This window comes from Lycorma delicatula, chromosome 1 (assembly GCF_047948215.1).
Source record: "Lycorma delicatula isolate Av1 chromosome 1, ASM4794821v1, whole genome shotgun sequence".
Classification (NCBI taxonomy): domain Eukaryota; kingdom Metazoa; phylum Arthropoda; class Insecta; order Hemiptera; family Fulgoridae; genus Lycorma; species Lycorma delicatula.
Genome location: NC_134455.1, coordinates 11,692,672 through 11,717,349, shown reverse-complemented (window position 1 = coordinate 11,717,349; position 24,678 = coordinate 11,692,672). Strand labels below are relative to the sequence as shown.

The 24,678-nt window shown below is 41.2% G+C and overlaps 1 protein-coding gene across 2 annotated transcripts in view; it reads left to right on the top strand.

Moving 5' to 3' along the window:
• LOC142318036 (octopamine receptor beta-3R-like) overlaps positions 1-24,678 on the top strand; it is a 672,835-nt gene that overhangs the window by 498,172 nt on the left and 149,985 nt on the right. The gene's annotated exons all lie outside the window — the stretch shown is intronic.

Below are 24,678 nucleotides of genomic sequence, written 5' to 3'. Positions count from 1 at the left end.
TTTCTCAATAACGACTTGCACCTCCATTTCGGTAGACTCGGATTTTCTTGTCACTATTTCCTTAGGTTTGGAACTACATGACGGACTGATCTTTTACTCTTTTCTAGACAAATCATGATTTTTATTTACTACTTCCAGTGATGATGTTATGATCGCAGGTTTAACTAGTTTTTTATGCTGCGCTGGTACGTTTCTTTTATCAACGATGTCAATGCGGGATTGAGCCTTCTCATGTTTAGATGATTCTCTGCGATGAGTCGACTCTATCTTAGCATCAATGATTTTTTCTATCGTTGTTGCAAGGCTTGGTGCCATTGTATTAAGCAACTGCTCCACATTAATTTTGGATGAAGAAGGGGCAGCAGCTGCTTCAGCATAAGTGGTAGATTGTCGAGGTGTTCGTTGACTAACAATTTTCTTCGCTTCAGGATAACTAACCTTCTGAAGCGTTTTAACTTCCTGAATGGCCGTTTGAGATTTATAAACCGGGCAATTCCTGGATCGGCAGTTATGGTGCCCTTTACAATTAATAAAGATTGGAGGGTCTTTGCATGGATCACCCTCATGTATTTTCATTCCACATATGCAGATTTCCTGCGCTTCACATCTAGCTGCAGTGTGCCCGAAACGTTGACACTTGAAACATCGCATAGGCTGCGGAATAAACGCACGTACATCAAGCCGATGTATACCAGCACGCACCTTTTCACGAGGATTTGGTCCATTGAATGTCAAAACATGCGAGGCCGAAGAAAGAACCTCACCATTTCGTCTCATATTAAGTCTGCGACAATGTGTCACTCCCTGACTAGACATTTCCTGCACTATTTCTTCTTCAGTTCAGTTAAGAAGATCACGGCAAACAACAACTCCTCTAGTATTAAGTGTACTATGCGGTTGAACAGTAACCGCAAATTCATCGATCTTCTTCAACGCCTGGACTTTCTGGCTTTGCATTTCCTTGATAGTTTCGACATGAAATCCATTGAACGTCTTACGGATTTCCTTGACAGGACCACCAGCACAATTAGTAATCTCTCTAGCAACTAAGAATGGACTTACCTTTTGGAAGTTACTTACTTTTGGAAGTTTTGTAAGTTTTGGTAATGACCAAAAATCTTGGTTTCGGAACATTATTTCCAAACAAAGCTCTTCTTAAATCTTTACTGATTTTATCAGCATCTTTTTTCATCTTATCACTCTCCTTACTTTTTTCCTCTTCGCTTGTGGCGAATCAGCGATTTCTAAACGAGGGTGTTTACGTGCACCCTCTACCACGTTAGTTTGTTCAGGAATATTCATGAACATTTATCCCTTCTGTAGCAAGGCTAGCCACCGGGGTACACCCCCACTCCAGGGCTACTACTCTTGGAGGTCCGATCCGGTACTCCGGTGGAACCGGCATATGTCCTGACATAGAGCGGATGCGCAGTCTCTGCACTGACTCCAGGCTCCTACTCACCGAAGCTTTCAGAGCTCCCATGCACCGACATACATGGGCACCATTGCTACATGCTTGCCATCGCAGGGGGCATGTGGACAAAGGAAGGGTCTCTGTTACACCTGCAATAACATTGACCCTGGCTGCCAGATCGCCAGCTCTAAGTTTGGTATGTGTCCACTTCCTAATCATTAAATTGTTCATATCCTGCAGGTAACCGAAAAATCCAATCCATGTGAGGACCTGACGGTGGAGACAGGTCAAGAAGAATAATATATCCAAGGAATTTACTCGGAGCCCCGTTGGCCAGCTATAATTATTGTACACAAGTACAGCTGTTACCGCCCTGGACGTGGAACGTAGATGTTGTGTTCCGGACGTGGGGATTACCTACCTAAGGGGATTATTATTATTATTATTATTATTGTGCTGGAGGTTAGGAAGTGCTAGAGTGCAGAAGTGCTACTCGTTGTGCTAGTGGAGTTCTGTTAAAAAAAGTGGTTTTATTTCGATTCTCAGTGAATTATTGTGTTTGGTGTGTGTAGTAGTGTGTGCTGGTTGTTTGTATGTACTTTTTTGTGTTTAGTGTGTGTGTGTTTTTGTGTTTTTCGTGGTGGTCCTACGGGCCACTTGGTTTTTAAATATTTTCATTTAATTTTCTTCACATCTACACTCTTTCTTTTTTTTTTTTTTTACTTTTTCTTCGTCTTATTTGTGATCTTTCGTGATTTTGTTTTCTCTTTTAGTTATTTATTATTATATTTTCTTTTCTCCTAGAAGTCTAACCTATTAATTCACCTCGTGGCGTATAGGTTAGGCAGCACCAGCTTTCCCACGGAAGTGCTGTCTCGTGCAGTTCTTGTGACGTACTACTCTCTAGGCAAGTTGACCTACTTATCCACCTCGTGGCGGTAAAGGTTAGGAGTAACTGCTTTTTGAGGTTAAGCACGTGGCTTTTAGATTGGTTTGTACGGTCTGTTGGCGCGCTCTCTGGTGACGTAGTCCAGGGGACGCTTTCCGGTATCGCCTGCTAATCTAGCAAGTGAAAACAACGCGCGTTATTCGGACAGCTGTTACGTTTTGGTGCGTACGGGATACGCCCTAACGTTCAGTTTGTATTAAATTTATTCGCAAATAATAAATAAATAAACATACTGCAGAGAGAGTTGAGGAGGTTTAGCCTATCTCAAGTCTTACCTGCCCAAGTGTAAGGGGGGACTCTGTCAAAATTTTTTAACTATATACAGACAGTTACACGATTCCTGTCCCTTATGATATTTTTATTATTTATTTTCTCGACTTTTGGTTAACCAAATTTAACTAAATTAAATAATTTTTTACAAAATTTCTATAAGAAGATTTTGAGTACAATGGCGAACAGCCAAAATACTGTTTCTTACTCTGGAAACACCTTGGAAGGAGGCACTGCCAAACATCTGCAAAGATGCAAGGCAATTATAAAAAACATGGTCACCGTTACAGGCAGACAAAAAAAACCTGTCCATGGAGATAAAGAACGAGCTTTCTGCCTTAATAGAAGACTTCGAGGCGGAAAGCAGGATCACACGAACAGGAGTTGTGGTGGATGCTGCCACGAACACTGCAGAGTCGAGGATAGTGTAATATTGACCAGCCATAAACAGTCCAAGACAGAGAAGAAGAAGAAAAGAGACTCTGGTGGAAACAAGGCACCAATACCATCAACGAGCGGGACCCAAGTGAGTCCCCTTACATCCGAGGACACTAGTGAATTTCATCCGTGGACACTAGTAGGAAATAAGAACGGAAAAAAGAAAGGCCAGAGCTCTGAAGATAAAGAGGTTGCAAAGGAGCACCAAAAATCTTCCAGAGGCAGCAGAAAAAGAAAAATCAGAAAAATAAGAAGAATCTTAAAGAAGCGATTCTCATTAAAAAAACCGAGGGGAAATCGGATGCCGAAACGCTCAGTTAAATTCAAAAAAGGGGGTGAAACTGGAGGCGACTGCAGCAGAGGTAGCGGCAATAAGGAAAACTAGGGCGGGAGATGTCCTGATTGAACTCAGCAGCGCTACCAAAGACAAAAAGACCTTTAGCGCTGTCCTAAAGTCTGTCTTCGGAGAAGGAGCCGTAGTCCACAATCTGGAACCGACGGAGACACTCTAAATCCGAGATCTAGACTGCGTCACAGAGAAGGAGGATGTGGAAGCAGCACTGAGAAGAGATATCGGAGATATAGGAGACTGCTGAGTTAGTGTTACCAGTGCTAATTCCAGGAGACAGAAAGCAGCATTAATAGAGATTGGAGAGAAGGCTGCTTCCAGACTACTCAGCCAATCCAAGATAAGGATTGGCTGGTTATACTGTCAAATCAGATCCAGGGTACAGGTCCCACGGTGTTTCAGGTGCCATGGGTATGGGCATCTGGCTCGTGGATGTAAGGGGCCTGACAGAAGCCGGCTCTGCCATAAGTGCGGGTTAGGGGAGCACAAGGTTAAGGAGTGTTCCGCCCCCCTTCGGTGCATGCTCTGCCAAGAAAAAGGAGTGAATCCTCCGCAGCTGGCTCACGCACCTGGAACAAGGGAGTGTCAGGTCTTCCGGGCAGCCCTGGAGCAGGCGAAGAGAAGGCTCCGTTAAAATGTTGAACATAATACAAGCCAACCTTAACAGGAGCCGGCTAGCTGATGACTTGCTGCTGCAGCTAGCCAGAGACAGGGAGGCCGATTTGGTGCTGATCAGCGAGTAGTACCGGGACCATGACGACACAAAATGCTTCCGAGACTCGCTCGGGACTGCCGCGATATGGATTCCGTATCGCAGCATAGCCCAAGTTCGGAGGCACGGCGCAGGCGAGGGTTTCGTTTAGATCTGCTGCGGTGAAGTGACGATTTTTAGCTGTTACCTCACCCGAAATGATTCGATAGCGGAATTTCGCCGGAAAGTTGACGCGCTGGAGGATGTCATCCTCGCTGCCGCTGGTGAGATGGTGGTAGCTGGGGACTTCAACTCCAGGGCGGTAGATTGGGGTATGGCACATACCAACTCCAGAGGGAAATACATTCTGGACATGGCGGCACGTACTGGACTCGTCTCAATACAGGGAACACGACGACGTTCCGGGATATTGGAAACCATTCCTGATATTTACCTCGCCTCCAAAGAAATGGTCACGCTCGTTCAGGACTGGAGAGTCCTCGAGGATTATACCGGTAGCGACCACCAATACATCTCACTTAGAGTCCTAGATGGTACACGAGAGCGCCCGGGGCCCCCACGGCTGGTGAAAAGATATAACGTCAACAAAATCGACGAGAATAAATTCAACAGAAAGATCTCCTCAGGGGTGGTAGCCCCTGAAAACTTCACAAACGGGGGGGACGCTGGCGCTGAAGCCGTAGTTGCTACGACTATGCGGCTGATCGCTTCTGCTTGCGACGCTTCCATGCCCCACGGGGGGCTGAGGAACCAGAAGCGACCCATGTATTGGTGGACACCGGAGATTGCAGTGTTGCGCCGAGAGTGTCTTCGACTAAGACGGGTGGCAAAACGTGCGAGGAATCGCATAGACGCGAACGCCAGGTCAGCCGAGTATAAGACGGCAAAGAAGCGGCTCCGTCGAGCCATCAACGTGAGCAAGGCACGCTGCTGGAGAGAACTGACGGAGACCGTGGATGCAGACCGTTGGGGGCTAGGTTACAAGATAGTAACTCGGCGATTGGGGGTCTCGCGGTCACCAGCTCCACTAGATGAGGCTAAAGCGGAACACGTCGGGAACACGTTGTTCCCGGTCCACTCGGTCCGTGCCGAGCGGGACTTCATCGACATGGGCGACTTCCCGCTCTCCTCGATGGAGGAACTGGAAGGAGTCCTACGGTCGCTGAAATGCAAAAAAGCCCCTGGTCCCGACGGTATATCGGCCGAGGTACTCAAACTAGTGGGGCGCTGCAGGCCACGTCTTTTACTGGATATGTATAATGCATGTCTGAAGACTGGGTCTTTTAGCGCCAGGTGGAAGACCGCGCGTCTTGTGATAATTCCCAAGGGAAAAGAAAACCCAGAGTCGCCGTCCTCCTACCGCCCATTGTGTATGCTTGACACAGCTTGGAATATATTGGAGAAGCTGTTAAAGAAAAGACTCGTTACGGCGATGAATCAGGCAGGTGGCCTGTCACCTAACCAGTACGATTTCCGGCAGGGTCGGTCGACCCTGGACGCAATTCAGGAGGTTGTTGGGGCAGTGCGGCGAGCAGAGAACCACAATCATTTTTCGCGACGTGCGGTCCTTCTCGTTACGTTGGACGTAAAAAACGCGTTCAACTCCGCACGGTGGAGCGATATGATTCGGGCCCGGGAGCATTCGTTCCATGTGCCTAAATACCTTCTCAGAATGGTAGACGCATACCTGAGGAACCGCGGTCTCATTTACGAGACCGCAGCAGGCTGGCGTAGGACTACGATCACGTCAGGGGCGGCGCAGTGGTCGATTCTCGGCCCCGACCTTTGGAACGCCGTCTACGATGGCTTGCTGAGGCTGGAGATGCCTGAAGAATCTGCCTTTGTTGGGTACGCTGACGACGTTGCGCTACTTGTCGCAGACCGCGACGTGGAGCGCGCCCAACAGGCTCAGTCGGGCCATGCACGACTGAGTCGGTGCCTAGCTGGACGATCATGGATTGTCTGTAGTCCTCAGCAAAACGGAGATCGTAGTTCTCACGAAGAAACGTATCGACTCCCTTCTCTCCCTGCGAGTCGCGGTAGAGGTTGTCGAGACCAAGCCGGCCGCAAAGTACTTCGGTATGATGATTGACCGGAAACTCAGCTTTGCTGAGCAGCTTCGTACAGCCGCCGACAAAGCTGCGAGAACCGTAACTGCTCTCAGCCGGCTTATGGCGAATGTTGGCGGACCGAATGCCAGCAGACGGCGATTGCTGATGTCCACGGTGCATTCCATCCTGTTATACGGGTCGGAAGTGTGGGCCCAGGAATTAAGAGTTGCGAGAAACCGGAAGCGGTTCGCGAAGGTGCAACGCACCGCAGCCTTGCAAGTCGTTTCCGCGTATTGGACGGTCTTCGAGCCTGCAGTACTTGTGGTCGCCGGCGTCATACCCATTGCTACTTTAGCAAGGGAGCGCCAGGCGATCTACAGGAGCCGACGGGCAGGCGAAGACCGGGTGTCCATTGCCAACGAGGAACGCACTCGCACGTTCCTCGCATGGCAAGAGACCTGGGACCACGAGACCAGAGGACGGTGGATCGCATGGCTTATTCCTCTGGTCAGACCGTGGACGGAGCGACGGCATGGAAAAGTGGAGTACTACATGATCCAATTTTAAACGAGTACTTCCGCGCTTACCTCCATGTCATAGGGAAAGCGCCGTCCCCCGACTGCCTGTATTGTCCCGGTGTACGGGACGACGCTGAGCACAACTTTTTTCAAATGTGCTCGGTGGGCGGCAGATCGAGGGACACTAGAGGCGGATCACGGAGCACTGAGTCCCCACAACGTGGTTGCGTTGATGCTCCGTGACCTGAGCAGCTGGGAAAGTGTAGCCCGATTCGGCAACATACTCAGGGCCTAAAAGGTTGACCTGGATAGTCCTGAAAATTACGTAGCACGTAACAGGCTAGTATAGGAGGACTCGACCGGAAGTAATGTGTTAAACGGTTCCGGGTCGAGCCCTGGTAGAAGGGGGGTGGATTTAGTCGGTAGTCCGCTGATAGTGACTGGATAATACCATCAGCGGGAGCCCGACAGTCCGTGCGTAAATGCATTTCCACCTCCCTCCTCAAAAAAAAATAAAAATAAAAAAAATAAAATATTATTTTTAATTATTTGGTTTAAATGTCTCTAGAGTAATAAATTTTATGTGTAAGAATTTTTTTGTTTTTGATTTCTCATTATCCTTGTCGAACCGCCAACACGCTACAGCATGTAAAACATTATCCAAAGGGCACGTAATAATAAATTACGTGACGAGAAGATTTTTTCACTATCAAACGTATTAATTTTGTTCACGATTAACGTACTATAAAATTTTGCATTTCAACAGAAAGATATTTAATAACGCAAGCCCTTCTCCTTGCTGCATATCAATAATGTGAAAAGAAGATATTTATCCGTTAACATAAATTTAAGCTTTCGGTGATAAAATCTAATTTATTAGTTCATTATCCTAAGGTTTTCTTTATACTTGTTATTTCTGTTATCACTTTACTTTTTGGATACCAGTTACAAATTTAAAGAACTTAATTACAATAACTAAAATTAAATGAAAAGGAAACAATGGTACAAATAAATAATGTTAGAAGTGCAGTTTACTTTTTACATTGTAATTATAGTATAATATTTAAAGGTCGATAAACTCTTTTACAGATTGATAGAATCGGTCAAGGAAATTCCTTCTACATTTTAACAAAATCCTCTCATCATTTTAGACTGTTTCAATAGTTTTAAATCTAAAAGTATTGATTGCTACATAACATCTACTCAAACATATTTTTATAGCATTATTTAAACAGAATAAAACTTTTTTTAAGGGCCGAACTCTTACCTCTAACAAAAATGACAAAATTGTTAGTTATTAATTTAAGTTGAAGTTTAAGTTAACTAAAGTAAAAACTTTTTATGATATAAATCGTTATATTTTTTATCCATAAAATATTTTATTACGTAAAATTATGGTTTAATTGAAAAAAAAAACAATTATAAACGATATTTTTAAACGTCTTAAGATTTATAGTTCCTGTGCTAATTCATTTTCGTATCAATTTTTAGGCTAACAACAAGAAATATCACGAATATGGTTCTCTATAAAATCCGACCTTTTCTTTAGTAAAGTTGTAAAATTTCACAACACAGCACCTAAAGAAAAGGACCAAACTAAGCTACTCTAAATTTCCTGAACACAGAAAAAAGTATTATTTCAGTTGGTAGATTTAGTTGTTTCCCTACTAAAAAAATACGTTCGTACAAACTTTAAACCTACTACCAAATGTTTAATTTATCTCCATATATTTATTTTAAATTTTAGGAATATTATAATATATATTATTTGATAAAATATAACATTTCAAATGATACAACGTCACACGAATACTCCTGTTATGAACAAAGATTAAATTAATTAAACTTTATTGTGTACATATAAGTCAAAATTGATTGCAATAAATGAAATCTTTGATTTTAAAGTCAATAGATTGATAATTCTTCTGACTATTTATTTTCGATTTAATTGAACTGATGATTAATAAATAAATTGTACCTATTATTTCACAACAATAGTTCGAGATAGTTATAATAATGATTTTAAAACAAATACGCGGATAAATTAAACAACAATAATTCGATTAAAACGCAAAAAATATAAATAAGAAAATTAGGCTGTTCTAACATAGCAGTTATAATGGTTAGTAAACAATAATATTAGAAACGTCTGAATAATATTGTAAGACATCATCTATAAAAATCCAGCAATGATAAGATTATCACCAAAAGTTATTAAACCACTATCGTAAGGTTTAAATAAAAAGAATGCTGTTCGCTATTAAAATAAGTGAAAAAATGTATTTTTTCCTCTATGTTTTACTTACAATCAGTTCCTCCTATGTGAAACCATAAATAAATCGTGAAATAAAAAAATTACATAAAACGGAAGCACCCAGTGATACTCCTGAAAGAATACAAGTAATTATTAATATACACTAGACGTCTGGAAAATATAACAAAGAGATTAAACAATAGATAAATAAAATAATAACTGAAAAAATTACTATAAAAAGAGAGAAATTAGGTAAATGATATCATAACTGATTTAAACACAATAATCTTATCATTAAAAACGTCATCATCTTAGTTAATAAGATGTTATCCTAGTTGAGAGACTTATCAACTTAGTCATCACGTTGCACCACCCGGATCCAACAGATGGTGCCTTTTCAGTCGTTTAACATTCTGGCTATTGTTAACCTAATTTACAGAAAGATGGTTTACATGAGTGTATTTATGTTTAAACATAGTAATTTTGAGCGTAGTCGATTAATCTCCTCTCGAAGGTAGCCGATCCCCAGATAATCGTTGATCTAATTATTTTACACGAAAGCTCGGCGATTCCGTTTTATTTCTAAGTATTTTATTCTGGAACCGCTGGATAACATCTACGGTATGATTTACCCCACTGTTGATTGCTGTAGGTCAATATCGGTTTCAAGAATACCTTATACAAAAATACTTAGTTTGATAGACGCAACAGAGATTCCCTGCCGAGTAAACAGTAGGTCAGTTTAAAATTAATGTTAAGTTTCTTTTTCTCTTACGTGACCTCTCTATGCCATAGGGCGATCCAAGTGAAAACAGGTACTGTACAGATTTAGTATGTGGAATATCGGCGGTCGGACTCCAGGAAAGTCACTTCTTCTCATCGTGATGTGTCTCTTCATTGGACTTTGACGGAATTCTCTTTTTCTTCCATTTACATAGCCACACGCAAATAAGATCCAACGCTGATTGCAGTTTACCCGAAGCTAGAGTCGAGTTATCGTCAATCGCCGAAATAGCCATTTCATCCGCAAATGATACCACTAAAAATGCCTGCAGTGAAAACAAGATATAAAATCGGTCCTGAAACTGAACCTTATGGAACTCTTGTCTTAATTTTTAAAAGTTTAGAGAACTCCTGATTTCATCTAGGTTGGAAAAATCGACAATGCAGATAGCTAAGTAGGACTAAATACAATAGTTGGTAAAGGCTTGTCTTCAACTTGTAATGAAGACCAGGCAAACAAATATTGTCAAAGTCTTACTGCACATCCATAAATGTCGCCGAACAATACTCCTTCCTTTCCAGATACCTGATGATAACATTAGCAATTTTATATGTCTGTCCGATAGTTGAATGATCATTTCTGAAACCAAATTATGGTCGAATACCTTCGCTTACTAAAATAGGCGACAATACTCAAATGTAGAGCCTCTCAAAGATCTTATAAAGTGTAGGCAGTAAGCTTATAGATCTGTAAGAAGGTACCTGGTTTCAAGACCATTATTATTTCTGATCCTTTCACTCTGAAGGAAATACGTTGTTTGAAGGAGTGCACTGACAACATGACTTACGTACAGTACGGCATTAGACGGCAGCATAAATATCATCCTGTGGTAATTGAGTCGAAGCTTGCAGCAATGAAATCTTCCTGTAATTAACCATCACTTAGTGTTTCGAAGTACTCATAAAACATGTTATCTGTGACTGTATGACGAGGGAGACAGTATATTTCTGATAGCCTTAGATATTTAAGCCAGTCCAATATTTCAACTGAGATTGCTTGAATATAAGGTGCTGAATGGTTGGAGCTGATTCTAAATTCATATTTTATTAGAATTACAGTAAACCCATTCGCTCTATCATCTGGATGGTTATTCGTGTACAGTGAATAACCTCCAATATTCAAATATTGACGGTCAGAAAAATGAGCTTCGGAAACAAGGATAATATTTAAGGGATAATATTTAATGGAGACAGTATATTTCTGATAGCCTTAGATGTTTAAACCAGTCCAATATTTCAACTGAGATTGCTTGAATATAAGTTGCTGAACGGTTGGAGCTGATCCTAAATTCATTTTTTATTAGAATTACAGTAAACCCATTCGCTCTATCATCTGGATGGTTATTCGTATACAGTGAATAACCTCCAATATTCAAATATTGATGGTCAGTAAAATGAGCTTCGGAAACAAGGATTATATTTAATAGCTGGATATAGATAAACGTCTCTAGAGAACTAGAGACGTGAAGAACTAGAGAACTAGAGAAGTGAAGAATCACTTAGCTTCATTACATCATTGATGTTCCATGTCGCAATTTTTAAATACTTCCTCATTAACAGATATTAGAGATCACTTTCGTGAGCAGAACTATTAGGATCCCGTTCGGTGCACTAATATTTCAATGTTAGACGTCAGCTGCTGAAATTTAGCTTCAGTAATAGGATCACCTTGGTGGATGTGCATCACTGTTTCCGGAAACGATGCGGGTGTTTATTCAAATCCCTAAGTTTTTTCTGACCCAAAGAAGGGAAATTAGTGTGATCTAAGTCAAAGTACCCGTCCTAGTTACCATGAACTCTCTAGAAGGACTAATTTTCAGTACCTAGTTCAATCTTTGTTTCTTCTTTCTTTGTTGAATTTCTTTTTACACTCTGAACCCTTTGCAGTTAGTGGGGTGATCGAAATGGCATAATTCAAAGTAGCTGGAGTTCTTTCGTCTGTCTTGGAAAACTGCGATTCTGTAGCCGCCCGCGGATTTCACGCAACGGTATTGTTGCGTACAGTTTATTCTTAGTATATTTCTATTGCTAGCAACGAATACATTGCACTAACCCAGGAGATCTCTTTCAAACCTAATACTACAGTTGGCATGTATTTCAAACCGAATACTTCTTTGATGTTTTCTGCAATTTTAAGTTTATATAAAAAGTAGGTACAGGTTTTTTCGTTACCTGATGGCAGATCTTGGCAATGCTCCAAACCATGTGCCCTTGATTTTCTCTTCCTTGATCACGATGAATGGTACTGAGAGTGTAGATTTTTTAACACTACCCAAAATACGTTCTCTTTTTGCCTCGGAACAGTGTGTCCTGTAAGGTTGTGCCCCCAGATCAGTTGAATTATTCTTTTGGAAACATCAATGTTTTTCATAATTTAAAGCTGTTTATTATTAATTATTCGTATAGTATTGTTAATTTTATTCATAAATGTTTCTAACAACTTACATAGTTTTATTACCACAGTAATTCCATAGAGCACAATCGGAGTGAGTTTAATATCTTTCTCTTCTCTGATATGCTTACTAGCCTCTTCCATAGCATATGTTCGTACTAAGTGAATAGCGGTAAATCATTAATAAGATTACTTTTGCGAAACCGTCGGTGTAAGCAGTACTGATATGGTCTGTAATGGCATATTATCTGTATGTTATTCTGTAGTGTCAATTTCATTCTCGTTCCCCGAGACGTATTATTATCATATTATTGATATTCTCGTTAATACCATCGCTAATTAGTTTATGCCGTGTTGTTCTTCTATGGTCTCTGCTTAAACACATTAGAGATCCTCGTTTTTCGTAGCATAAAGCGAAGTTAAGTGTTTAACAATGTCGTATTTCCGTTGCTATTAGGATCAAATAGAAGCTTATCCATAACAAAATTCCACAAAAACACGTTATGTAACTTAATTAATATAGTTGATATTATTAAATAATATTTTATTTAATAATAACCATAATAAGGCAAAGTAAATATTATTATATTCTCCATTACAATATTAGATCTTAAATCAGTACCATAAATTATTACACCGAATTTAAAAATACTTTAGAAGCACTGGCTAAACAGGTCTATCTCCCACAATTACAGCTGTCTAAATAATAAATAAAAATATTTGTTTACATGATAAATTTTAGCCGTGAGAAATTGTGAACACATTCACAGCTGACCAAAGACTTTGATGCGTTCGCACTTTTTTTTTTGCACTCCGTATTTAAATGTTTTACTAGGGTTTTGTGCTGTTATAGTTGGTTATTATTTTATGTTGTATACTGTTGGTTATTTTTCCCTTCCTTTTGATTTTTACTGGTATTTACCTACCATAACCACGTACTGTTTGCTTGGTTACGCAGTATTGTTTTAATCCAAGACACTTTAGATCTCTGTTTACCTTCGGTTTATATGGTCTATTAAATTGAGTTTTTTAAGAATAATTTTATTTAAATTATGTTTTTTTATAACGTGCATATATTACTTGATATATATATTTGGATCATAATTAATTGATATGGAAGATCCAGGCGGACTTGAGAACGACGTCCCGATCGATGAGGAGGGATGTTCTCCTGTTACGGGGAACAGGAGAACATGTACCATGTACCGTGTACCATGTCCTATATGATTGTGTGCGGTACGCCTACGCCAGAGACAGATTGCTCCGTGACCTTGGACGTCTCGAGTTAGACTTTAATGTTCCGGCTTTGCTGTATTCTGATGCCGGTTTGAAATTGTTAGTGTTGTTTGTGAAACGCATCTTTTCTGATAGGTAGTTCGGACAGCCCGGCTGATTAGAGTTGCATGGCTCTCCCGGGTCATGCCTCCTGTTTGAGTCAGTCGGGACTCCGCGTAGGGTACGGCGGCCCACGGTTGAAGATCATCGGAGTGTGTTGTGAGCAGGGCATGCAAGGTCTTGCGGTTCGTCCATGACTAGGGCGTTTTAAGCTGTTGCGACGGCGATTGCGTTGAAACATACGACCCGGTTGGCATTTGTGTGCCAGTCCAAGGATTCTCCCGATGAGGCCGGAGGTAAACCAAGGATGGCTGAGGGGGGACATCTTAGCCTGGCGAATGCCTTTATGGCATGTTAGTTCCGAGGGCTTTTGAGGACTGCAGGCGAAAGCTTCGGCCTAGGAACTGCAGGGGTGGTGGACTACCGGAATAGTCTAAGGTGGGTGCCTCTGAAACAAAAATAAAGATGTTCCTATCTATTATCTAGCGAAACCACTGCCAAGGGAACGGGCTTGGAAAAATTAGCGGGGAAAGAAGACCCTGTTGAGCTTGACTCTAGTCTGGCACTGTAAGGAGACATGAGAGCTGTAGCATAAGTGGAAGGCGGAGTCGGGTAAAACCTTACCTTTCGATCCTTCAGGCGGTAAAGCTCAGCGGTCACCGTGCAGGAAGTTCTGTCTGACAACAGTGCTGGTGAGACTATTGAAGAGGTGGTTGTAGTGGTGATTCGGCATGCCGATCGCTTGCTTTCAAGAAGTAAGTCGAAGAAGACTAGAGAGGATTTAGTTCGACGCTAGAAGAGGGTTGTTGGCTCGTCTGGTTCGTCCGCTAGGGACTACGAAATAAAGTTTCCATCTCTCCTGACAGGGTCGGATGATAACCAGGATGATGGAATGGGGTCAGTTAAGCATGGAAAGAAGCCACGACTACACGGTTCTCCTCCGACCATTGTGGGGAAGAAGAAGTTTTGGGCTGATTCGAGTACCCTATATTCGACGGAGGAGGCCTCTGACTTGGAAAGATACGAGTCATCTCTGGTATGGGAGAAGAAAGATCTGCAGAACAATGGCATGTAGTAAGTACTGAGTCAGCTCTTGTGAAACAGAAGAAATGTTTTGCCCGCAATATGAGACATCTCTCTCGTAAGGAGAGGTTCGACTACACTCGACAACTACAATCAAGATTATGGAATCCTCTGGATATATGGACCGCACGTTCTTATATTGGAGTCTTTTAAAGAAGTTTTAGGCCTGCTAGAAGAGGGACTTCAGAGCCGACAAAATGGTTGGCCAAGTATGAAAGATCATCGATTCTGCGGCGTGGGGTGGTCTCTGCTATTTGCAGGCCCATCTGACGGGGGTTAGAGAATGGACAAGATAGGCGGATGTGCTACTTTGGCTCGTAAGGGGGGTCGGGCAAGTCTTACGGCGACCAATCTAGTAAGCAGGGAGAAGGGTGGAGAAATGCCTTCTCGTTCGTCATAGGTTGGCGTCTGACACAGGCTTCACTACCATCGATACTGGCAGGTAAGAAGCGACCCGCGGGTTCGCTGAATACTGCAGTTATAGTCAAGGCTGAAGGGTGGACCTTGGCAGACCATCATTTTCGGTGAACGAGGCAGTTTCACCAGGGGAATCTGGAGTCATCTCTGACGGCAGGGACTCGAGAAGGACCTCCACCTACGGGTTCGGGCTGATCGTGGCGAAGCGAACCAACTCAGCAAGGTTATTGCCAAAAAGGTGAAGGGTGCACTACAGCCCTGGCTGGTAGAAGCGGCAGAAGAGCCCACTTACTGGTTAAAAACTTGGATGCTCTCACGTCACAGAACAAGTTTCTTCGGGAGCTTCGCAAGATGTTAGGTGAGTCGATCACTATTGATCTCCTGTTAATGCAGCTGGCTTATGGCTCCACTCAGATGGTTACATTGGAAGTGCCTTGAATCCTGGCGGAAAAACTACTACCTGATGGGCGAGTTTGGATTGGGTGGGTGGTCTACACTTTGGTCCCCCTTTTATGCGTTACCAGAGTTCTCTGGCTTCTAGGTTTGCTTGTTAGTGTATCTGGCTATCGGTTGCGTGTGTACTTTTTGAGAGTTTCAATGCTTACTGACTGCATACTGCGGCTGCTGTTTAGCATCATTTATTGTAAACGTGTTACTTGTTCCGCTCTTGCAGTGTATAATGCACAGATTCCTGCGATGCGTACCCGCCTCATCGCAGCTGAAGGTTGGTAACGATTCTGGTCGTAATCCCCTGTAACAAGTAAGGGAATACTCCCTGCTCGTCACATTTACATTCTATTCAGAACGAGGGCCGTAATCAGTAGCCGTATAATTAAAGTAATCCAGCAGCCGCTAAGAGATACGAAGAATGATAGGAAAATTTCTCAGATCCCCAGCTGCCTGTACTCTCTGCCAACAGTCGTCACACTTGTGAACTTCCCCAAAATAGATCTAGGAGGAAGACATCCCAACCATCATAGGGGAAGACATCCAAATTGTGACGATTCCATTCGCCACACAACTCCCAATGTTAGCCCTGATGGTCTTTAATGGGAGTCGTCTCAGACCCTCTAACTGATTACACCTCACAGTAATAAGCTAGGCATCGGTTGGGAAGCCACTGATGCAAATGCCTCAATAGATATTTACATCAGCGATTTTTTAACTCAGCTTTACCTTCGCTGCAGGCCTCTTCCGCAAATCTTGTCGGTCCTACATCGTTGCCATGTGAACTAGCTAACCGATTTCACGGAAGCAACAACCTCGCGGCTAGTTCTACAGTATGTAAGCTACTTGTGATTGTAAATGTCTCATATTATACTAGTTTATTTGGTAAATATAAAGCATACCATCAGAAATGTTGATCGCAACAACGGAATTTATTACTATTTCCATTAATGTTCTCAGCTCTTTCTGATCTAAGCCTTCAATTTGAATACAACCACGGACTTCGATATGGTCTACAAAGAATAGGTGGACAGCCCGACGAATCCCACTCACCTCCATCGCAGAGTCCCGGAAAACATTTATTTCATTACTTAAAAATACCATCATCGAGATTGCCCTACACCTCACTGCCCTTGTGGATGCCCTTGCCCTAGGCAGTGCAGTCACCATCCCACCGACAGCGATATTGCTACTCATCTATTAAAAGCCCTCGTCAAGACGCCGCTACACCTCACAACTGCATGGCTTACAATGTCCTCAGCAGTGCAGTTGCCGTCCCTCCATCAATTTATTCTTTATATAATTCCCAATGCTAATGAGTCTTCTTCCTTTATCCTGTTTAGCATCCGGGAATTACCGTGCAGGTATTATACTTCAGAGAATAAATGAGGATGATATGTAAGACTGTAATTGAAGTGTAGTCTTCTGCATTCTTCAGTTCGATTATTCCTGAGATGTGTGGTTAATTGAAATCCAACAACCAAAGAACACCGGTATCCATGATCTACTATTCAAATCCGTATACAAATAGTTATTTGTATACAATTACTAGTGAAGTAAGTTGACTTTAGTAGTAATAGAACGCTGAAACTCGCGACTGCCAAATCAGCTGATTTGGAAAAACGCGTTCACCACTATACCAAGCCGGTGGGTTGATGCTAATGGGCCTACCTCCAGTCAATCTAACTATCCAGGTGGTACTCTAGCCACCCGGGGTACTACTCTACTCATACCCACTCAGTTGATCTGCTCAGGGCAAGATACTTCAGGAAGCCAGCCACTATTGTCCAATCTCTATGGGTCTTACAATTGACCCGCAGATCCAAAAAGGAATTTACGCTCTCGAGTTTCCTAGCGAATCTGGTTCGTTCAGCCTCGTACCGCGGACAAACATAAAGGACATGGTCCGCAGTGTCATCAATTTCACGCTCTGGGCAAAGTCCTGAATCAACCAAACAAAACCTAACCAAGCTGTTCCTAAATTCACCAAGTCCTGATAGTAATTCTTTTATTAATCCGAGTGGGGAAAACTCACTTAACCGCTCTCAATTCTCTAAAATCCGAGAATATACCATGCGTTTGTCGATCAGTAGAAGATTCGTTCTACCTAACTAGCCAAGAGTCAAAAGCTTGGTGTTCAATTTCTTGCATACGTTCTGGAAGTAGAAGGTTCCATCTTCGACACATACCCCTTGCTACATTCCGTAGCCAGAATATTTATGGGTTTATTGCCAGCGATAACAAAGACTGCCTCTCGCGAGACAGTTTTGTAGCCCCCGACAACAGCGAGTACTAGAAGTCACTGGGTTCGCAATAAAATAACTCCATCACACTGAAATTGCGTACGATGAGCCCAGACGGCAGCAGCGTACAACATTATGGCCTCACAGACGCCTTTATAAAGAATCCGCATGGTACAGTAATTCAACCCCCAATCATGGTGAACTACCCTGCGAACACCAAAGAAAGCATCAATTGCCTTCTTTGTGACATACTGTAGGTGGTTCATTGCTTGAAGTTTCTCATTAAGGATTATACCCAGATATTTCTGAATGGTGACATACTTTATAGGAGGACCGCTCATCATGACTCGTAGATTAAGAGTCGCGGCTAGGCGACGCTTTAGAAACATCATAGTGGTTTTTCGTGGGCTAAAAACCATCTTATGCTGAAGACTCCATCCAACCTAATATCGACAATTCAGACGAGGTGCTTACTATACGAGCGATAGCTCACGCTATCACGGAATTTTTGAGTTAGGTGCTGGTCTCCATAAGTAGTTCATTCCCGAGGGTAGGATCTTCGTGGAGTTTGCATTTTGTCGCGTCAAGGAATACCTTGACGTCCTGCATGCTTCAAATATTTTTGTTACAGCCGCAGGCCAAAATTCTATAAGTATGTCTTGGTCTGCGTGCATTACGTGAGGAGGGCTACAAGTTTGATGACTGTCTGCAAAAGAATGATGCTCCGACTTGCGTGAACTGTAAAAGGTTGCGCAAAATCATAGGCACTCGGTTAATTATTAAGGAATGCAGTTGCTACGTAAGAGCGGTTGAGATTTATTTCAATTCTCTTCATTGTTACGTTTGGTCAACTAAATCCCCAAAGGGCCTATGAAGTCCAAGTTGAATTAGGTGAAGTTGTGGAAACGGAGTCTCGATGTTTCTCCTTTAAAACACCCCTACGTGATCAAGAGTGATCTGCCAGGTTTCCCAGGTTGAAATAAGTTTTTCCTTGGTGACAGCAAAACCACCATTCACTGCAGGAAGTCGAGTGATAGCGTCTTCATACGGCAGGTGTCTGATACGCATCACGTCGTTGGAAAGATTGCGATGGTTGGTCTGGAGCTACTTGTTAGTTCATACTTTCTGTACTGGGATCCCACTGAACAGCATTAAGCGAAATGGTATAGAATTGTTAATCTGGTAGCAGGTCGCCCAATTTTTATAGATGCCACATCGATGTTACCATTTGTCATGATATCACTGGTACGATTCAGAACTGGTCTGTAGTCGATGATAGCTCGAGTGATAATTGACTAACAGTTTTTGATCTGGTAGGCGGGCTGCGCAATGTCTACAGGGGTTACGTCCCTGCTCAGCAGGTGCGTTTCCTGCAGAGGCAGTAGGATTGGCCCAATTTTCTAACATTCTTGCGGCCAGGCTTCGAGTTTTTGCCTGAAGTCTGAACGAAGTCCCATTAAATAACCTGGCAGAGAAATTTTCTTCTGCGGTCGTTGAAGCCTCGATTCCCAGAGGTACAGGTTGTGAGTGAGTAGGTGGATGGTGGATTCGGGACTTGGCCGCGATGAAGCGGACTGTGGCCCGGTTCAGGAGACCCGCACAGCGTAAGGGTAATCCTAATCAGCGTACAGCCATGCTTGTGTAGTATCGTCGGGAAAGGACCGAGTATTTTCAGATGGTTGGGTCTTCTAAACATGATTCCTTGCGCTCTTTTGTACAGGAGCAGGAAAATAAAAATCCATGGGTTTCGTCTATAGTGTTGTTGATCATAAGAAGAAAATAGACACCCTTCTGTCGGCTCGCTCGACCCAGGACGGTTTTGTAATAGACAAAGATCATGTCCTCACTATTCTGATGAACGATCGTTCATCAGATTTCATCTCGGTTTTCGAGAAAGTCTTGTACCTCCACATCAACACTAGGTTGACTTCTAACCATATGCTGACCATATGTCTTCAGCATAAGATGGTTTTGTAGTGTGAAAAATCCACTATTATGCTTCTTATAGGTCGTCTAGCCGCGACCCGACATAAGCCCGTCGTGATGATGAATCGGGCTTCCGATTAGATATGTTATCGTTCAGAAATATCTGGGTATCATCCTTGATGAGAGCCTTCAATTCAAGGCCCGCCTTAAGTTTGTCGCAAAGAAGTTTGCCTTCTTTGGTGTCCATCCCGATTAGGGTTGAATTATCGTACCATGCGTATTCTTTACAAAGGTGTCTGTCTGCGAGGACATAATTTTGTACGCTGCGCCCGTCTGGGCTCATCGTTTAGAATTCCAATGTTATGAGGACATTTTATCGCGAACCCAGCATCTTCTACAGTTAGCTGTTGTCGGAGGCTACAGAACTGTCTCAAGAGAGGCAGTCTCTGTGATCACCGGCATAAAACTCATTGACACTGTAGCTACGGTACGTAACAAGCGGTATGTTTCTAAGAAGGAAGGCGTTCTTACTTCAGGGCGTATGAAGAAATTGAAGACCAAGGTTTTGACTCTTGGCAAGTTAGGTGGAACGATTCTTCTACTGGTCAATACACGCATGATACATTTTGAAATTTTAGGGAGCTACAAACAAATAGGTGGATTTACCCCAATCGGTACACAACTCAATTCCTTTCAGGACATGGTGCATTCAGAAATAGTTTAGCTACGTTTTGTTTGGCTGATTCGAGCTTGTGCCTGGACTATAGTGTCGATGACATTGCGGGCCATGTCCTTTATGTTAGTACCGGGTACGAGGCTGAACGTACCAGAGTTGTTAGGGAGCTCGACAGAATGAATTCGTTTCATGATCAGCGAGTCAACTGGAAGACTCGAAGAGAATGGATTATTGTGGCTGGCTTCCGTCGTTTCCTGTTCTTGATCAGAACGGCTAAAGGGATATAGTAGAATGGCACACCGGTTGGCTAGGGAATGCCTGGACAGTTGATTGGCTGAAGGTAGCCATGTTGGCATCGAGCCACGATTAGTTAGTAAAAGTAATAGTAATTATTTTTATTGTTAGCTATCGGTGGAACAACTACTGCACCACAGAGTGTATGGATAACCATGCAGCCTTAAGATGTAGCGTTGTTTTGACGAAGGCAGTTTTTGAATGTGCAAACATAACTGTCGGCTGATGGTGACTGCAATGCCGAGGGCTTGGATTTCCATGCAGCCGTGAGGTGTACCGGCATCTCGACGATGGTGGTAAGTGAAAGTAAATGTCACGCGGGATTCCGGGCTAGAGCTGAGAGAGAGTAGGAGGTCTGTCCGCCTCTCCCTGGTAGACCAGATCAGAGCACATAATGAAACCAAGTCAAAGGTATGAACTGAATTTGAGTTCACTAAGAGAACTAGGTATAAATTTCGTTGTTGTGAACAACATTTTTGGTGGTTTGTTATTATTTATTTGCCTTGAAGTTATGAGAAATTTACAAACGAATTTGCTCTATAAAATGTAGAACTAGGCGCGGGGTTTGTGTTTGTGCTTGAACTCGGTTAGCTAGTTCAGAGGGCAACGATGTAGGACAAGATATCCGGATTAGGTTTAAGATATCCGGATGAGGCCTACAGCGACGGCAAAGCTGAGTTTATAAAGCACTGATGTAAATGTCTACCGAGGCATTTACATCGATGGCATCCCATCGAGACCTGGCTTATTACTGTGAGATGTAAATGTTTGAGGGCAAACGACCACTCCCGTTAAAGCCCATCAGAGCTAGGAACGGGGAGGATGGTGTGGTGACCGGAATCGTCACAAGGTGAATGTCTTTCTCTACGGTGGGTGTGATGGGTGGCTGGCTTGTCGAGTGGTGCCACACCACTCGGATATTCGCCACGTATATCCGACGAATTTTGCTTCAGATGAAGGAATTCAAGCTCAAGGGCCAATTTCTGTTCTGGCGCAGACACAAGCAGCCACTTTTACAAGTGGTAAGGCTGCCCATCTTATCCTGCAAGGTGCATGTCCCTGTATCATGGTATCATGGGCCCGGGAGTGGTAGTATAAGATGCCACCATCGACATCTGGAACTGATACTTCGTATGAACATCATGATATCTATAAGGGACAGCCCTATCCGAGAAGGGGTGGGAGGCCCCGGTCTCCGACTTACGATGATCGGGTGGGGACTCCATTACAGTTGCCGTTTGAGGAAAATTAAAAGACCTAGTCCCGGTTGGGGATCCTTTCCGGGGTTCCCCATTCGAGGCAAAGCATAAACTCCGAGCCTCGAATGAGATTGAGGGGATCTTTGGGGTCCCTCATTAGAGGTATGGCACCTAGAAGACCAAGTCCCGGTTGTCTGGTGTGGACTTTGTTCCCGACCAGGTAGATAGAAACTCAGGCACCCCGCGGAGCCGATTTTATGTTTAGTTGCGTATCCGGCTACATGGGACGGGAATACCAACATGAGAAATTGTATAATGTAAAAGAAAGCCGAACAATTTGGCCACAACTACCTTATGATTGAGGAGAGCAATTGCTATTTTCTTTCATTCTATATATTATCAAGAAAATTTAATATTTTATGCGCAATCTCATTTTGCTGTGGTTAAAAATGATATAATTAAGATCATATTTTTATATATTCCACAGTATTCATATACCACTATGTATTAAATAATTATGAAATTTATTTAGAAATTTAATGGAATTAAATACTGAAATTTTGCATACACAAAGCGGTGAATTTTTATATTTTTTTGCTCTTACCTACAATACATATAAACTAAAAATTGAAAATGATTTAATCTAGAGTAAGTATCTTGTAATTTGTAAATGACTATAAAAATCACGTTCATTAAAAACACAGCACAATAAACGATTTGTAAAAAAAATATTGAATATAATGAACATGGTTTGGAAGTAAAATGGGAAAAATGATAAATATTATTTAATTTAAAGCGATTACTTCTAGGTTGATTTAAAAAGAAAGGTACGTTATTAAAGTAAAATTTGTAAAATTCCATGCTGAAAAATTAAATCTACGGTTGGTATTAATAAAAGAGTGGGGTTTGCAATTTATATTAATAAATTCTACACCAATTATATTCTAACTTATCAGTTACTAACAGAGTTCCTAACAACGGGAAAATCAAATAATTTTACTGGAAAATTTTCGTAAAATTAAAAAAATTGCTTCACTTTGTAGGTACATCAATATAAAAATATTGCTGTCGACCTTGAACAATAAGGTTTAGCGTTATACAAATATTTTTTTGATTAAATCTGTAAATTAGTAATCATGCTCATCGCCTAACTCAGCTAATACTGTGTAAAAATTACTTTAAAACCAAAGGAACAGTTCAGGTGTTTCTGTGTAACCATTCAAATACATAGACTGTTAATTACACAGTTTCTGTTTTGTATTTTCATTTTTATTTATTTACTCATTATAGGAAAAATAAAATGCACGTCATCTGTTTGAATTAGTCATTGAATTTTTAAATAGAATTGCACCATCAACTGGATAAATCTTGCACTCAAATAGTAGGAATAAGTAATTCTGCAAAGGCATAGAAGTTATTTATTTTAAAATATTTCAAGTTAATCAGCTCTTAGTTATACAATAAAAAATTATGTCACCAAAGCATCGTTAATCGTTAATTAAGTTTAAGAGATAATATTTTCTGAGATTTTTCAAAAATTACATTACAATTAATGAAAAAAAAAAATTTAGCGGGAGAAAGATAATAACAAAATATATTTTCGAATAAAAAAATTACTTTAGATCAACTACTCACTTTTTATCGCTATAATTCACCTGTATTATGTTTTGAGACATAAGAAGGAATAATATAAATATTGTATTTAATAATAAAAGTCGATTAACTTTTAATATGAATATATATATAAGTTTCTAACGATAAAAAATCGAGAACACAAGAAAATTTGAAGACTGGTGTATACTAAGAAGATTAATTATTACTTTTATTTTTTACTTTTTAAGCTAACATTCTACCCAAAAGCAGTCAATTATACCATCAATTTAATTTAATTGAAAACAAAATTAACGATACCTCACATTAAACTTCATAAATTATGTAATGTCTAAAATGTATAAATGTTAATATTTTATACTAAACTAAGATAATATAATGTACATCATAAAACTACTATCTACCCCATGATAACTGTGATTAAAGGAAAGGAAAAAAATGATGACAATTTACAAAATTAGTGACATAATTCTTTAATAGACACAAGGTTTATTATGTATTTATTTTATATTTGTAATTACCAATAATTCTATTGCAAATGAGAAAAAATGTTACATTAACATAAACTATAATGTATGATTATAACATTATAAATAATTCGAATGTTCACTTTTTCCTTTACGTGAAACATAGATCAATAGATTACGAAATTATAAGTTAAAGAATAAAAATCATATATGTCAACTGGAATTTTTGGAAGTTTTATTGTTCTATATAAAACAAATTACACAGTTTTACTATTATTGTTGTCTTTATTAGTAAATATATAAATTATTTAAAAAATCTTAATTTATATGCAGATAATCTAAAAAGATATATCGATTATTTCATAAGACAAAAGATCTATAGAAACAATATAAATAAAATGACGGTTATTCTTCGAATCCACTGGGGAATGTCTAATACATGCGGTTAAATAAGGGGACAAAAAAAGATACTGTTGTGGTATAGAAACGTAGGCTAGCGTTTAGGGAATCGGTTTTGCGGTAGGAAGATAGAGAATTGGGATGTAAAGGTAGAGAGCATTTTGGCCGCTCGACTGTGACCGCATCGACATTTCCATTTCCTTTCCGCTTCTTCGGTCTACAAGACACGAGAGAATCGATTACTTCATTAAAGAACTTACAAATTTCGTTTTATTTATTGATGCTCACTGGTTAAGTCTAACCTCGGTAGGTTTCAATATCGGTTATATAGTCAGTTTCCTGATTTTGCACAGGTTAACATTCACTGCGACCAACCAAATCATATATGATCTAATAATATTTCTTTATTTTTATTCATTTCTATGAATCTATAAAACTCGATTAGTTTACA